This window comes from Argiope bruennichi, chromosome 11, assembly GCF_947563725.1.
Source record: "Argiope bruennichi chromosome 11, qqArgBrue1.1, whole genome shotgun sequence".
NCBI lineage: Eukaryota > Metazoa > Arthropoda > Arachnida > Araneae > Araneidae > Argiope > Argiope bruennichi.
The window spans coordinates 32898987-32917577 of NC_079161.1; the positions used below are offsets into that span (position 1 = coordinate 32898987).

The window sequence follows — 18591 nt, forward strand, 5'->3', positions numbered from 1 at the left end:
AAATCTAATTTCACGTGTTTAAGATCAAAAATAAAAAATAAAAACTATTCCGGTTAAGAGAATGAAACCTAAATAAGAAAACGGAAATGAGTAAAAAAAATTTATGTGGAAGTCTTAAGAAAACCGCAAAATACTTGTCACGATTTCGTTTTTGAAGCAAACACCAAAAACGAAGGGTTTGCTAACCACTTATGCAAAATCTCTTAACTGTAGGTTGTGACCCGATTAAAAGAGATTTGCGGTCACGAAATTTTAGATAGCGAGTGTTTTTGATTCGTTCCTTAATAATTTTCTTAATTGTATTTGCCTCGTGACCCTTTGACTGGGTAAAGTTTAGCGAATCTATATTCCTAACACATAAATTTAATAAGAAAATGAAGAACTTATCAATTCATGTATTTAAAATAATTTTCAAATCAGAGAATCAGTAGTCTTCCAGCTGTAACTATTGATTTGATTTCATGAATTTTTATTTCATAAGGTTAGTTATATTAACGCCCCGTTTTAAAGCAACACTAGGGCTATTTTGAGTTGGTTGTTGGTTTGTTGGTTAGTATTTTTTGGCGCAAGATCCATGTCTGGCATGCTGCGCCAAGCATATGATAAAATCATAGACCAAATTATAAAAGGGCTATTTTGGGACGGACCTCGTAGTTTTGAACCGCTTTCAGATGACGAGGACGGCACCTGAGCTGGCACCCCCTTCTCCACACCAGCAGGAGGACGATAAGGCGATTCAAGAAGCCTAAATATGTCAATAATAGTTGTTTTTTCTTCATCGACCCCCCCCCCCCCCACACACACACACTTCTTCGTTGTGTATTCCTTACGGGAAAAACAAAAGCTGAATCCACCACCCTCAAACACTATACTGATTTCGCAAATTTTTATTTCGTATAAAAGCTTCTAACCTCTAGATAATTCATGAATGGTCATTTTTTTCTCTCGTACCTCTCACTTTTGAGTGAAATTGCGAAATAAAATCTAGCCCCAATTTCAACAATCACACCGATTATACCAATTAATTTTGTCCCTTTGCGTGTGCAATTAATTATCAAAAAAGCTTTATACTTATTATGCAAATATAATTTAAAATAATATTTTCATTTGTTGTTACAAGACACTATTCATTAAAGTTGGCTGATGTTATTAAATTAATATTGTTAATATGGTGGGCGAACAATTGGACAGCGAAGGCAGCTAGTGATAACTAAAAATAGATTAAAAAATAAGGCCAATTTTTCGCATTTTGTAAAGTTTTTAAAAGATCATGATTTTCTTAACCATTGCACCATACGAATGCTAAATAATTTAAATGATAAAAGCCCTCTAACAGCCTGAGCTACAAAAGAACAGAGATCTTCAAGAAAAGATCTTTTCCACACAATTTTAAGAAATATTGTTCTAAACTATGTTTAGTATTTAGTTTAGTCGTAACTTGAGTAGAAGAAGCAATAAAGCAGAATTATTTTTTTTCTTCTTATTGTTGAATTATTAGCTCTCAGTTTGATTAAAATTTACAACTATGCCATCATAATTTCAATGCCAAATTTCACTTATCTCAGTATTTTTTTTTAATTATAATGACCATACGCACACGGAAATTCGCACTTAGATTATGCGTTGACATATTTCGTAAAAATTAGACACGCATCTTTATTTTTAAGATCTTGTACTAAAATTTACTTATTTTGTTGCATTTCAGAATTATTGCGATTACACATACATGAACAGATTGAAAGACAGACATCCCATTCATAGGTAGACTTATTCCAAAACTGGAATTTGGATGAAGAATTGAATTCTATTTCAAAGTATTATTCCATTTTTGAAAATAAAACGATGCGCTAAATTCCAAACGACTAATTATTTTGTCATCATGGTGACATACACTCTGACAGATAGACTTCCCGCTTATAGATTTATTAAATACTAGCCGCCTTTGGCGACCAGCCGGTTCACCAGTATTACCGCTCGCTACAATTTTCAATTACATATTTTAAGTAACTGGTCTCTTAATAGCTTCTCAAACAAAACATTTTTAATCTTCAAATTTTGATAGTCATACCAAACTTATACTGTTGTTTAGATCGTTTCGTTCAATTTACTATATATATTTTGCTAATTTGTTGTCATTTCCGGTAAAACTTCAACTTTAATTTAATGTGGAAATGCTGAAATTGCAATTAATGTAAAGATATTTTTTAATGAAATCAAGCGTTTTATTTTATTTATCATTTTTGTTGTTATTTATTATTATTATTATTATTGAATATGAGTACTGCAAACAGAATCGCTCGGTATTTAAGTCTTATGTGAACTACAAAATATTTTTCGTAATTTATGTAATATCTCAAAGAAAAATTCAACAAAAATTTCTTAGATTCAGCATAAAATTCAGTTTTTAGTTTTGCTTTCAAAAGGATTGAAATGAAATCAATAATAATATTTTGTTCCGATCTATAAATATATTTCAAAAATTATGAAGTCTAAATTTAATTCAGTAAGGTATCATATTCTGAGAAATATTCTGGACACACCAAATTTTAAATAAATGAATGAATGTTTCTATTTTCCACGATCAACTAAGACTTATTTATGAAGTTTTGAATGTTAAAAATTTAGAAAAACTCAACATTTTCATAATCTTAGGCCAATTAATCTTGAGAAACCTGCGCGCTGAATGGCGTATTTTCTTTGAAACGATCGGTGGAAAATCTAAAATTATCCTTTTTTTTATTGAATAGTGACATTCAAATTTTCATAAATCAGTCAGTTTAAGTGATTGATTTAGTTGATTGGAAATTAACTCTTTTTATTTAAAATATTAGTGTTTCAAGAACATTTTGTTAATCGTGATTTCCACAGCAGAAGTTTTACGTAAAATCAAAAATTCGTTATTTATTAGAGCAGTTATTGAATCAAGTTACATAAAATATAATCATTTTCCATTTAGGCCATTTTAGCAGATCTGTGTCTTATTAAAGGTTTACAAATTAGCTGTGTGGCCCTGATTTGAATGGATATCCTGTTCATACTAAGCAAAACTTGCCTTAAAATAAAACTGATTTATTGGATTAATAATATAGATAGTGTAAAAGATCATAAAATAATTTTTTTGAATTTATTTTTTAGAAAAAATAATATTTCATATTTGTTTCATTTCCTACAGACACGTGCCGAAAATTATATTTTTGCAGATTTCATTTCCAAAAAGATTTAATTTTTTTTTATTTGGAGCTTTAATCAATGTGATGGCAACACTTTAAAAAAAAGCTAATTTTTTCCCATGAATGAGAAATGTGCTCGTTCAGCTTAAATTTTATTTTTATTTTGTGCGAAAAAAATTGTTAAAAAATATAGTTAAAATATTTATTTAAAAATTAATTAAAAATAAAAATTAATTTTAAGGTTAAAACATTGGTATCATTTAAAAGATAAATTTTTGGTCTTTAACGTAATGTATAAATCTTTTTTGTGCGGTAATATTTTCGGAAGTTATAGAAGAAACACGCCAAAATTTCGCTTAATTTTTAAATAAATAAAATTCTAATTAAAAATTCGAAAAAAATAACCCCCAGGTGCACATTTCCGGCCTCCAAGGTATACACGTGCCAAATTTGGTAGCTGCAGGTTGAATGGTCTGGCCTGTAGAGCGCCAACACACACACATTGAGCTTTATTATAAGTATAGATTTGACTGATATTTAAAATTTGGCGAAAAGACCAAAACCAAATTTTATCTATTTAACTCAACGCATGAGTGAAATACTGTGTTCAAAGAATGATCGACATAATTCTAAAAATGTTTGTTTTTTTTTTCACTTCGTAAGATCTAAAAGGTTACAATCTTTTAAAATCCCAAGGTTTATTTTTTAATTACAATATTTACTACATAAATATGTACCTGCAACGTATGAAACATCGACATCCTATAAAATGCTTCGGCATTTTCAAGCAGGACACGAAATTTAAGGATTAGTGGAACATAGTGTATACTTTTCCCAGGACACTATATACAATACCAAGACGTTTTATAGAACGACAAATATTATTTAAACAAAATATGGAAAGAACAACATTGATATCTTGCTTTTACTTCTCCATGCAGCATAAATAGGGCTTATGTTCACCTTTATATCTATATGTATGAGTAATTTTTTCTAAAAGTGAAACTGGTGTAGAATTATGTAACAACATGCTTAATTCTTTATGATATTATAAAAAGAGTTTTTTTAAGAATCACGACCAGCGGGATACGTCAATGGAAGAGAAGGCAAAAAGCAAAAGAAAAAAAGATTATGAGAAAGTATTTAGAACTTATATAGATTTAGAAAGGAATTCGCTGATACAGCGTTTTCGGTTCGGCACGTTTTAAAGTAGAAAAACAGATTGCGCAGTTCAAAAGATAAAGTGACACCTGATTTCAGATGATTAGAAAATAATTATTTTTAGAGGATTGATAAATTTAAATTATTAAATGATATTACTGACAATATATAGATTCAATATTATACTTAAAAATTTTATTTAGGAAGTGTATGAGATATATATATTTTATAATTTGCAAATTCATCATCGTATTCAAAGCTAGGAAAAGTATAAAATATAAATTGTTTCATATTTTGCTTAAAAATGCTAGATTTCAAACTGATGGTAACATATAATTCATATATAAAAATTTTAGAATGCTTTCATTTTCCTTTAAATTCTAAAGTATGATTTTTTATATTCCTTTTTACTAACTCTTTTTATATATTTTATATATAAAAAGAATTAGTCTTAAAGTTATATATTTTTATATATTATTATAACTTTTACTACTTTTTTTTATATTCCTTGGTATGATTTTTTTATATTCCTTTTTACTAGCTCGATATCGCGAACTATTATATAAGATTCCTAATTCAAAAAAACTAGAATCTTCAACTGACTTGCTGATTTTATGTTCTTATTGAAAGACATCTTGTTTACTTAATAAAAAATGTACCGTACCTTATTTTTCCTTTCATTGAACAATAAGTTATCAGTATGAAATCAAACAAAATGAAAAAGAAAAAAGAAATAAACAAACAAACAGGGCTGGCTTTAATACGACTTTTTCTTCCTAATATCGAAAAGGGACATCTATTTTCTGCGAAAGAAGTTGAAAGTTCAATACTATAACTCAATCTTCAACTTCCAACAAAACATTTCTTTTTTCATGAAAGAGGTCAAAAAATCCACGAAATAAGAGAAATATACGACAGTTTTTCAGAGATAAAATACGGCTTGATGATAACCTTTTGATTGATATTTATTTCTTTTTTGGATATATATTTCGTTATGTTATAAAAAAATTAGAAAAATAAAAGCAATTAAAAAATATGTTGGGATATTTTTTCCACATCTTCTAAATTACTGAACAGATTAAAGAAGAAAGTCTGTCAAGTTCCGAAGAGTGCAAAAATTAATTAAATATTAAGTTAATTTAAAATTAGTAATCGTATATCAATTTATTGTTTTAATGTATTTCAGCAAAAGTTCCAAAAAGTTATCACACAAAAATAATTTTACACCATCTTAAAATATCAAAAAAAAAAAAAAAAAAAAAAAAATTACCTTTTTAATGATACCGTTTCAATTTAAAATCAAACTCTTAACGAAATTCAAAACAAAATTGGACTAATTTATTACAATTTTGTTTTTATTTACAATTTTTTAAAATGACAAATAAAATTGGCAACATGAAAAAACATATGTTTAGTATAAGTAAGCAATTAATTAAAAAGTATATCTACTAATAATAAACTAGAATATGTCTCCGTGCGTTTTGATATCTTACCGAATAAATCATTTGATCTTCAGTCACCAATTTTGTACAAATGGTAAATTAGAATGCTGGAATTTAATTTTTTCGAATCTTTTCTCTTTTTTTTTTTCTGAAATTTTGACAAGAATTTTAATTAAAAATTAAACAAGATTTTGTAGTGTTTTCAACAATAACTCCTGAAAACGTTGTTGCTTATTTTTAAATAATTTTAAAATTTAATTTATTTTTTTTTAAAATGGTATGAATATAATGATCGTGCAAATTTTTCTGAAGTTTAAAAAAACTTTTAAAAATACCTCCAGCTACCTGGATACTATTTCAAGAAAGCTACCGGAAATATTATTGCAAAACATGGATTTTTAAACAATTTTAAAGGTTAAAAAATTTTCTTTTTAACCCTCCAACTGCGTATCCCGCGATTTCCGCGGACTGGCAATCAGTACATTTTCTATTGCATCCCGCGTTTTTCGCAGTTTAAAGTGCTTATTTTTACGATTACAGATTTTTATTATATCCTATTATTAGCATATAACGTATAGTATCAGTTCACTTTGTTTGAAAAATATTTGAACTTATTTGCAAACATCGCATCTAAATAGTGATTTTTAAAATTACGCAGTCAGAGGGTTAATTGGGCCTATTTAATAGTTGCGATTTGTTATTGTTGTTAAATTTTCCTAATTTCTTCGAAATATATTTTAAATCACTTTTAACAATAGATTTCATTGCTGAAATGAAAATCATACTGTTTACATTCTTACATCAAATATTTAATCGCGTTATTTTCTTTCACGGATGAAAGTGAAGGTAGAAAATATTTACTAATTATTTTAAAACGTACCAATTTACATAAGAAATCAGAAATTCACATTAACGCAAATAGCAAATAGATTCCCCCAACACTCAAACTTTTAAAACCATTTTAATGTCTTTGAACAAGTCTCCATTAAGAATGCTCGAGTACAAGATAAACAAAGGTGTAAGGCTGTCAAAAATAGTAATTTTATTGTCGCTTACAATCTGATAATCAAAAATACTTAATCGTATGAATCATGAATTAAATTATACATAAGAGATTTAATTGAAATTAATCAAAAACAATATTACCGAAGAATCATCAGGTCGCTAGTAGTAATCAGGAATAAGTTAAGAGATTTCCGACGATTGTTCCGATAAAGAAGATATGGTGGATACGGCAAACCGCTTGAAAAACAAAACAGATACTTGTTTTATGTCGACATGAGGAAATTGGTACTGAAAGTTATTGCCAGTATTGTCTTTTGTGCATGTTCAGATACAGTTACTGCTAAGATATACGGTTGCAGCTAATATATGGGTATGAAAAAGTTACAGTTGGAACGCTGGTGGATGATAACAGGTGGAAAATCACCGAGATTCGAATCCGGGGTTTGAATCCGTAGATCCTCACAAGGAAGAATATAATTTAACAAAAACTGCATTTAATATAATAATTCGTTAATTATTAATAAAAAAAATGAGAAAAACAGTTTGTATTTGGATTTATAGGATATCCAGCCAGAGCTTTTAATTCTAAACTGAATCATAATCGGAATAAAATAGTTTCCATTATAACGACGGCCGAAAATTTTGGATCAACTTCGTATGAAAAATGTAATTCAAAATTCTCCATTAAATGTCTGAAAATGACGTACAAATGAATTTGTATTGATGTCCATCATTGCATTGATGATTCATAAAATATAATAAACTTTCAAACGGCTAAAACCGCCATCTTGACGGTCTTGGTATAAATAAGTCTAATTATTAAGGAGCGCAGTGGCCTGGTGGTAAGGTCAAGGTTTCGGAACTGGAGGGTTTACGGCTCGAGGCCCGATTTCACTGAAGAACCGTCGTGTAAGTAGATCTGGTGCATATTAAATCCGTCGGTGATAAACGCCCTCGCTATAGTATGGTGTGGAAGCTTGGAAAAGGGAGATAGTCAGCTCATGTGTCGTCCTCATCATCTGACAGCGGTTCAGAAGTACGAAGTCCGTCCCAAAATAGCCCTAGTGTTGCTTTAAAACGAGACATTAATATAACTAAGCTAAGTCATACAGATTAAGGAAATTAAATGACAGAGTGGAAATTGAATAGGAATATGTAATTGTTCTTATATTTCATTAAAAATCGTCATAAAGTTCTAGATCAATACATAAATTGTATACAAATTTTTAAGCATGAAATTTAAAAACCGTCAAAATGATGGTCTAGATAGTTCTAGTGTTAAAAGTCCATATGACCAGTATTCATATGAATCAATTCAGGGCTCGAGTAGAGAAAGCTAGCAATCAAGAACATGATTTTGCCTTACAAATTGTTCGATTAATCTTGCACTATGGATAACACTTTTAGGGTTTGAAAGTCATCACTAGATTAAGAATACTAAAAATGTTTCAAAACCTGTAATTAAAGTGAATCGCATGTATCCCATGTTATACGAAACGTACGATCTTGCATAAAGGTCTTAAAATTAAATCTATTTTGGACCATATCAGATATTTCGGCCACATTTTTACAAAAACTGTTTCACATTCGTAAAACTTCTTTAGGAATCTCTGTTTATGATCATAGCATTTCAAGGTCAGCCTAAACAATTCATTCCTCATTTTGAAGCATTCATTCAATCACTTCCCCTCGGTTAAGACAAAACGTGAAGACTTGAGTTGTAATGATGTTGTTCACGGAGTGCCTGACCCAAGTTAGTGGTATTTATCTCCGGTAGATAAGGGAAGTTGAGAAGGCCTCGCGACCAGTAAATTGCCGTGATCGTAAAATTTCATGAAGTAGAAAAGACGTTCAAAATGCAAATTAAATTCAAGTACTCGTGTATTAACTGCATGCCAAGGATTATTAAAAAAAAATTATCGCCAAACATTACATGATAAATTCAGTAAAAATATTAGGTTCACGGCAAATATCAATATTTTGTTACTTCTGTTCGCCAATGCCCTGCAAGGCATTCGCGGCTTCATCTAATATCTACAATTTTATGCAAGGCCGTATTGTGGATGTGCACAAGACAGTCGCATCGAATCGATGGTTTTAAACGAAAGCCATCTTATTTCATGTACTGCATCTCTTTAGTTTGCGTTCTCAATTGCTTACTATCTACATAATTGAGTCAGTAATACATTCTTAAAATGAATTTGACAATATGAAAACTGAAAAGACAAATTGCTGATACAATTTTGAATTGTTTAAAATCAAAATTGAATTAAATTGAATACCACTATTTATTAATCAGGTGTATAAAAAATATATCGGAAATGGTAATCCATTTGAATACACTTTTAAAATTAATAATTCCTCCATCTCGAAAATGTACAGAATTTCGGTATTTATGTTGACGGCAAGGCATTCTATAGAATATTTAGGCACATTGTAGGATACCGGGCGTTTTTAGACGAAATATGAATTACCTATGTATTCTATGGAAAGGCAAATGTAAAGGCAAAATATGAAAAAAAAAAGTCATGATAACGCTATAATTTAACCCTTTCATTACTGATCAGGCCCATCCAGCCATGTAAATTCTATCCTGGAAGACCGGTATCTATTTCAAACGAGGTGTCAAAGATGTAAAGCAAGGACAACTTTGGTGAAAATTCGTTTCACATCATGCATCTCTCGTTTGAAACAGAAACTGGCCTAACAGGACAGAATTTGCACGATTGGTTGGGCCGGTTCAGTAATGAAATGGTTCAGTAGTTAATTAGTTTAGAAAGAGTGCACAAAATATCACTCATTTAGGTCATCTTAAAGTGACAATAAATTGGGGTAGCAAATTCTTTCTAACCTAATATATATTTTTTCCTCCCGTAAACAAAAAAAGAAAGAGGCAATTCGTAACATTAAATTCGTGATAAATCAGAGATATGTTTTCAATCCAGGTATATGGGATCCTGGATTGAAAATCCAGAGATAGGTTTTCAATCCAGTATATATATATATATATTTCTTCGTTTAACTAAGACGCTCCCACTTAAGCTCATTCAGGACCATCATGTACTCATGAGGACCGAGTTCTGTACCAGACCCAAAGATGAGAATTGTAAAAAAGCGTACAACACACTTTCCACACTTCCTTAACGTTGATACAATTTTATATAAACGAACGATTAGTCTTTTTATATCTTTATAAGAAAACTAATTTTTCTTTTATCCATTTTTGTTTATTTTAGCTAACCGTATGGCTTACGAATATACAATCACATTTTTAGACAGTGAAATCGAATTTGCAAATATACAAAAGTTTAAGTTCCCGACTATAACACATAAAACTATTTACAGTAATAAATAAAGAGATTTTGGAAACGAGTCAAATTTTGGCGAGAAACACTTCAATAATTAATTAAAGAGTAATATTTTCTTAAGTTGAAATTATAGTTGAGATGGTTCAATTTTTTCATTTGCAATTCTGTAATTAACATAAGAAAAGAAAAGAAAAGAAACCTGATTTGATCTTCAAAAACAAATTTAATTTTAAATTATTATGCAACAGGCAGATTTTAACAAAAATTAAAAATCCAAAAACATTTTAAATATTTAATTAATTTATTTATTTTAATTATTAAAGAAATCGTGAAAAACTTACGAAAATTTCCTCTGGTAAAACGACTAGAAACTATAGTTAATTTCAATCCGGAACGTTCTAATAATCAGTTGAGCAACGTAGCATGTTACCTAGAATAGGAACGGTAGGACAAAAATACTAGTCTAGTCCAGGGGTGGGGGAGACCTCAACAAATGGATAAATCAAAATAACTTAATTAACTACTACAAAAAATGAACGAATCATAGCAGCATAAATAAAACGTTATAAAATGTCCTACTTTTAATAGTTTTTCTTGTAGACTTATTCACTGTTTCACAACGGATTCTAAAACCATACCGCACTTATGCGCATGCATTAGGATAGGTTTAATTCATCAAAATAGGGGTGAGAATCAGGGCCGCCGCGTAGGGGTGGTAAAATTGTTCACAGCACAAGGGCGCCTGGGCTACGGGGCGCCAAAATTTATAGTACTTATAGTTTTTTTTTATTTAATGTTACTTAAATAAAAGTTGTTAATTATACGCTAGCGATTTTGCATGTTTTGTATTTTCTAAGGAATAAAATGAGATTTAATTTTTATTTTATATTTTAATTTAGTTTTATTTTCATTTTCGTTCCTGCGGGTTGTTTTTGTTTGTGTAAAATAAAATCTGATTGCCAATACGAACAATAAAAACACGTTCCGTGTAGAGTTTGTGCTACCACACGGAACGTGTTAAAAATATAAGAATTAGTAACATGTAACAACAGGAATTGGGAATGTTTTGTATCGGAATATATTTATTCTTTATGTGCTGTGAAGCTGTTGCGGCTGAACGTCGTTGTTTAGTTTTTTTTTTTTTTTTTTTTTTTTCGTAATGATGGTGGCGGCACCTCCGTGTGAGTGTACCCGTGAATTAACAGGGAATACCCTTATCTTTGCGATGTTTTACCAAAGAGGATATGCCACCTATTGATATTTTAAATGAAAACTATCTTATCGATGTTTATGAAAACAATCTTATCGATGTTTATGAAAAGAATTTTACCGATACATTTCCAAATATTGGAATAGCTTTACGGATTTCTTTAACCCTTCCAGCATCGGTGGCTACTGGAGAACCAAATTTTTCAAAACTTAAAATTATAAAAAACTACATGCGATCTACCATGGCGCAGGAGAGCTTACCGGACTTGTCAATTATATCCATAGACAGCGAAATTTTGGATAAATTAAATATAAAGGAATTGATACGAGCTTTGTAGCTGCTAAAGCTAGGAGAATCCATATTTAAATATATTTTCTAATTCTTATATTTTACTTTAAAAATGTTTTATCCTTGTCTTGTTTTTAAAATTTATGAAAAAATAAAAAACAATAAGATAATTTAAGTAATAATAAAAAACAATAAACAAGACAAACGTGTTTTAATATTATAATTTTAAAGCTTTTCAGTTCGAAAGTCAAATTTTGAATACTATAAAAGAGTATTTCACATATAATTTGCAGCACTTTATAAAAGTGCAACAGAATCCCATAAAGGGGCGCCAAATTTCAATTTGAACAAGGGCGCTTAATACCCACGCGGCAGCCCTGGTGAGAGAAAAGATGAAATGAAGAAATGTTAAATTTAACAATAACACATAAGATGTCGCATTTCGAATTACTCGTGGATTGAATTAAAATAACACGACTCATAAACGCGTACACGTGAAAATAAAATTGAACAAAAAAGCATCTAATAGGTCGAAAATGAAGGTCAAAGAAATACGAAGAATTCCGGAAATGCGCTCATCCCCTTAATGAGATAGAATCATCGAAAAGTGGTCGGCTCACAACATTAAAACGAACAGTATATAGATAAATAATATTATTTATAAACTGAAAATTATAAAAAATATTATTGGTGCAGTGGGGCATTTCCGACTAGACTAGGGGTGGGCATTAAGTCGATCGCGATCCACCGGTAGACCGTCAAGACATATTGGAGTGACCGCCGTTATTAAGACCTAAGATGCGCATAATAGAAGAAACATATTTCTGAAACTCCGAAGATAAATTTTAAAAACATTTCTCACGTGTTGTTTATAAAAGGAGGTACATTAAACAAAAAAAATAATAACACTTCACTCCGAATTCCAGGGACGTTTTTAAGAATTTACTAAATTAGAACAAACTAAACCATTTGGCAATGTGCATGTGGAAGAAATAATTGGAAATATAAATTCTCTTTATCTCTTGAGAAAAACGAAGTTTTTCTCTTTCAAAATGGCATAATTTTAAAAGCATGTAGATAAGAACTTAAGAATAACTTTTGGAATCCAATGGACGAAGTGAAGTATCCTAGTTTAAAAAAGGTTGTAAATCATTTAACATCGTTCTTTGGCTCTACCAACCTGTATAAATCCGCATTTGCAACGATGAATATACTTAAGACGATATATCGTCTACAGAAGACCGCTTAGAATCCAGTGCAAGATTAGCATTTAGTAATTATATACCAAGATATTTAAGAGTAGCGGAAAGTATGCAGACTAAGACTTCTACTAACTATAACTGCGAGAACTAACTTAAGATGAAAAGGATTTATTTTTTTATATTTTGAATTGTTTGATATTAAATGTATTATTTGATATTATTATATTTGTGGTTATTGTTATTATGTTTGTATCTTGCTATTATTGTTATGTTTGTAGTTATGTAGGTAAATATATATTCCATATTTTTATTAAGTTATAAATATTGTAGACCCTTTTTTTAGCTCATCACACTTAACGTCACTGGGTGAACGGCAACACCTTGAAAAAATTAGAAGTAGTCCGTACCTTGGAAAGGTCTGCCCACCCCTGTACTAGACAGACTAGGAGTTTCCTGGGGTTGCCGTACAAGGAACTTTGTATAAAAAAAGTGTTTAAAAAAACCATTTAAATGCCAAATAAATTTGTAAAAAATATAAATTCTATTATTTATAAAATGTAAAAAGAATATTAATACTTTGTCAAGTGTAATTGATCAGATTCCTATTTATTTCGATACGGTCACTTAGTTATTTTAATTATTAAAAAAAATATTCCGGTTAAATAACACTGGGTACAGTCGTCAGGCATAAAAATAAAAAAATATATGTAGAAATATTTTTACAAAATTACTGAAGGAAAAAATTAACCTAAAATAAGCAACAAGTTAAAATTCTAAAATCTATAAAAATTAATTCAGTTAATTATCTAAGCTAGTTAGTTAAAAATTAATTATGTTAATTATCTGTTAGTTGCTTAAAAATTCGTTCAGTTAATTATCTTAAGTTAAAAGTTACAAATTCTAAAAAAATGTAACGCTAAATTTACCAAGGTAGGGAACTACATAAGGTGAACTTCAGAGGAACACAAAATGTTTAAATCCGCCACGGCCCGGGCGTTAAGTCTTAAGGGGCACTGTTGAGATAAAACATAAGTGTATTTATAATTTTTGAAGTGAAATATCGAGAAGGGACAAAGAAAAATAATATCATGAAGGGACAAAGAAAAATAATGTCATGAAGGGACAATGAAAAATAATGTTGTGAAGGGACAAAAAATAATGCCATGAAGGAACAAAAAAATAATGCCATGAAGGGACAAAAAAATAATACCATGAAGGGAAAAAGAAAAATAATGTCATGAAGGGACAAAGAAAAATAATGTCATGAAGGAACAAAAAAAAAAATAATAATGTCAGTAAGGGACAAAAAAAAATAATGCCATGCCCTGAACACCATTACCTCACTGCAAATGACGTTCAGAAACGAAAAGACCATACTATGCCCTGGACCCCGATTACCCTTATTGCGCCACTGTGAACTTCATAAAAGTTTCCTATCTCCATTCATTTTTTTTTTTTTTTTTTTTTTGCGTATATATGTACATAGAAAAGAAATATTAAAAAACGCTTTTTGTGAATAAAAATAGAAAAATGAAAAATTACCTCTTAATGAAAACCTTCAGCCCAATATTCGCACACGTCAATGTCAATAAATAATCCTTTTCGACTCAGCTCCAGAAACTAATACCGCGCAGAATGCAAGGGAAACAGAATCCACACCACTTTTTCACCCGATCATCCTCCCAGACGCGGGTCCGTCGAACGAATGAACCGTTTTCCCGCCACCCCGCGGCACGTGTGGGCGGCGCGCATTAGTGTCACGTGACCGAAAAACTCGCGGGACTCTCCGAACTCATTACTCACCATCCTTTGGGCCACCCCTCTCTTCGAAAAGTCACGAGCACCAAATATCGTCTGCGGCTGGGAAGTGTATGTATCTTCCAAATGGAGTCAATTTACGAGGGGTTTTTGCAGGGAATCATCACACGTGGGGGTTATTATTTTGATGATTGCCAGGTCTGTCTTCCTGGCTGAATCGTCTGATGTATTTTTAATAGCGCTATCCACCCTCACGTATCGAGATCGGGGATGGACGTTTGAAAAAAAAAAAGAAGGGGGGAAGAGGACGAGGGAGGTGTAACTTTTTTTTTCTTTCTTTATTATAAATGGTGCGTCAAGTTGCCACCTGGTTCAGAAAATATACTTTGTTAATGAGTGAGAGTATTGTGTGCCATTTTTATGTGAGGTAATTAAGCGTGGAAGACGAATGCCAGATGCCATGACTCTCAAGCAAGTCATGGCTGGTAAAGCTTATTTATTTCGAGGTCAGATGTTCTCGAACTAAAACTTGTAGGAATGATATATTCTTCTATATTTCGATATTCTTGAATATTTCTATAATAAAGAGCTGAATTAAGTCATATAAGGGCCAATAGACAGTGCAAAATTCTGATGCTTTTTCTCCTTCCCTGTAACAAAACAAATACTACATTTTTTTTTTATTGATTTTAATTTAATCTCTATATGAGCGGCTTTTTAAATAGAAATAACAACTCACTGAATTTTTAAAAAAAATTAATCAAACAAAGCGATTGCCTATGCCTTAAGATGGTCTTTCTTTCTTATTGACTTAACTTCGTGTCTTAAGATTGTCTATGTCTTTTTTCTTGACTTAACTACATGACTTAAGATTGCCTTTTTCACTGACTTAACTACATTATCTTTTTTTTTTTACTATTCTTTTTCTTTATGCTTAATTACACATTATTTTTGGCGGTACATATTGAGATTTTTATGCATGATCTTGTTTCTGCGTTGGTCTTATGTTTGTGTGTATGTTTTACTTTATACCTGTTTTAAAAAAAAAAATCTGTTAATTTGGTGTTCTAAATTAAAAATGGAAATGTGTGATTGGTCATTTGTGGTCTTGGTGTGTTTCTGGTATTTTTGTAATTACAGGTTTTCGTTTTAATCATTTAGGAGTTCGCATTTTTTTTTTTTTCATACTTCTTTCTGTCGGTTCTTGTTATCAACAATTAACTTAAGTGACGATTTCGATGTCCAATCTGTTCAGCATGAAAGTGAAATTAAGGCCAATCAAGAGAACAATCCTCATTCATTGAAAATTCATCAAACTTTTCCGAAGAAGATGATGAGATCTGGATTATCATCAATTAAGAAACTACAGAAAAAAACCAATTTGTCACACTCGGATAAATCAAAGAAATGACAGCATATAGCACGAGGACACTGACGATGAAGAGGAGTCAAAAGAGAAACCGCCATCAATCTACGAAACTCTGCAAGCCCTTCGGATTTTAAGAAGATCAGACCAATATCTTTTGCTGAACGTTATTCATGCGAAAGATTATCAAACGATCAAGCGATTGCTCGATTATTCAGTATCGATAATTTTTTAAGAAAGTATTAAAGTTAAATATATGTGAATATTTTTCAATCCTTTATCGATATCGTTTATATTATTATCGATATCACGCAATATCGATTTTTCTGTTTCTAATTAAAACAAATGATGTTGTGTGGTCTCCTTTTTTTGCTCTCCTCGTATAGAACTGTATTCTTTTTTATAGCATTTTATTGTTTGCCAACGGATTCTTAAACCCTCCGCGCTTTTGCGCATGCGTTAGGAAAGGAAGAGATGTTTACATTTAACAATAAAGTAAATTCCGGAAATGCGAACATCCTATAGCATTCGTCGAATCGTCAAAAAGTGATCGTCTCAGGATACTGCAACAAACACTTGATGTGCTAATTATTCAGAATGTAGGTTGGACTTTGGATTGGGTCCAAAGAGATTATTGCAAGTGGTATCCACTGTATTTGAATTTGCATTTTAAAAAGTCAATTATCAGTTAAAAGTTGTTATATTTTATAAATTATAATTTTTTTACACTTTACCTTTACATTTTTTGTTACGTTTGAGTAATACATATAGGGCATGTATCGAGTTTTGAAATCAACCTGTCAAGGTTTAGTTTAGTTATATTAACGTCCCGTTATAAAGCAACACTAGGGCTATTTTGGGACGGACCTCGTCATTTTGAACCGCGTTCAGATAAAGAGGACGACACCTGAGCTAAAAAGGAAAACTTTCCATGCCGGGAATCGAACCCACGCCACCTGGGTGAAAGTCAGGAATCCTAACCACTAGACCACATGAGACAATATATCAAGGAGCTGGACGTATATACATCTCATGCTTGTAGAAGCGATAATTCAAAAATGCAACAACATAGATAAATGAAATTTAATATATGATCTTGGTACTAAAATTGCCATTCTTTGTAGACATTTGGTTTTTATTGGCTGAAAAAAATGGGCTACAGAATGTATACTCGGATTTCTTTACTATATTACGCAGCAGAAAACGCTCACATGTGGGACTCAGAAAATAAAAATTGTATTACTTATGTTTTTCACGACCTTTCGCAATGTCAATCTTTATTATGGAGAATACTTGAAAGTTTTAGGACACGTATACTCCATAATAAAAAAGAACATAACCCGGATAATTTTTACTTTCACAGATACCTAATATAGAGAAAGTATAGAAATCGTCAAAAAATTCGAACTCGAGATTTTGACGAATCTCTACGTTTTAGACCTCCCTGGGTTCGAGAAACACATTCTTTGAAAACGTCCTTCTGTCCGTCTATGACAAATATAACTCAAAAAAGTTTTGAGCGAGACTAGGTTGAAATTTCATATACGGTTTTTACATCAAATCAGCAGACTTCTATCAAATTTTGATAAAAAATCTTTTGAGACGACGTCCATCTGTCCGCCAGTTCGAATATAAGTTAACGCGATCATTACAAAACGAAGAGAGCCAGATTGTTGAAATTCGCTTCAGATTTAACATCCATAGTGTAGACACCTATCAAATTGTGAGCCAAATCCAACAACAGGTTGATTGTATGTCGGTCTATACTTTCAGAAACATATCAATGAGATAGCTCAAAACCGCGATGACTTAAATATATAAAATTTGGTATGTGTTTTTGTGACGACAAAAGCCGTTTTGTGTCAAATCTTTGTTTCAATCGGTTGAGAAAAACCTGTCTAAAACATAAAGTCGATTTTCGAATATTATCAACGCCATGGCAGTGTTAAATAGATAAAAAAAACTCGCCAAACATGACACGATAGATTCAGTAAAAATGCTAAATTCACGACAAAAGTTAATATTTCGCAGCTATTGTACGCCAATGCCATGCAAGATGTTCTTTGGAATGACAAGTTTATTAGAGAGTATGCGTGAAAATTTTTAGAATACCACTCCACCCCCCCCCCCATGATTTTTATCTTAAAATAGTCGAAAGCAAATTTGTAGGGGATCCCTATTCCCATAACACAATCAAACGCATCAGAAGTTCTTCTTCCTAAATTACTTACCAATAACTCGCCTTACTTCTGCGTCCAATAAGCAACTCGAGCGGAGGAAAAAAAAAAAAAAAAAAACGCATCGACAGAAACCTAAATTAAATAATCGAAACTAAACACACTACCAACATGAAAATCCATGAAGTTATAAAACGCTGGCTCGACATAAAATTATCAGGAGTGTTTTTTACTAACATCAATAGCAAAAACAAGAACTGACAGTAAAATTCTTAAAAAATAATAAAGAAAGGAAGAAAGGGAAAGAGTGGAAAGATATTCTGTACCCTTGGGTTACAGAATCTCCTGCAGCCCTTTGCGTCTGTACTAAATGTCTCGGAATAAAAATGAAAATTTATTACAGCATGGGGAATTAAAACTTTAATCTTCCTTTTACAGCTGTGATCGGGGTGGACGGAATATTTTTATTGGGATCGTTGCAAAAGGTGGGGGAAAGGGTCGCTT

At 31.1% G+C, this 18591-nt stretch overlaps 1 protein-coding gene across 3 annotated transcripts in view; it reads right to left on the reverse strand.

Moving 5' to 3' along the window:
- LOC129957641 (LHFPL tetraspan subfamily member 2a protein-like) overlaps positions 1 to 18591 on the reverse strand; it is a 97898-nt gene that overhangs the window by 30127 nt on the left and 49180 nt on the right. Inside the window, exon 1 of one of the 3 annotated variants that reach the window (XM_056070074.1) lies at positions 14329 to 14500. The exons of 1 other annotated variant lie outside the window; for it this stretch is intronic. The gene's annotated coding sequence lies outside the window, so the exon portion shown is untranslated. Of the gene's footprint in view, positions 1 to 6919; positions 7051 to 14328; positions 14501 to 18591 lie in introns of those variants that run through there. One more of the 3 variants, XM_056070075.1, reaches the window with a different exon arrangement.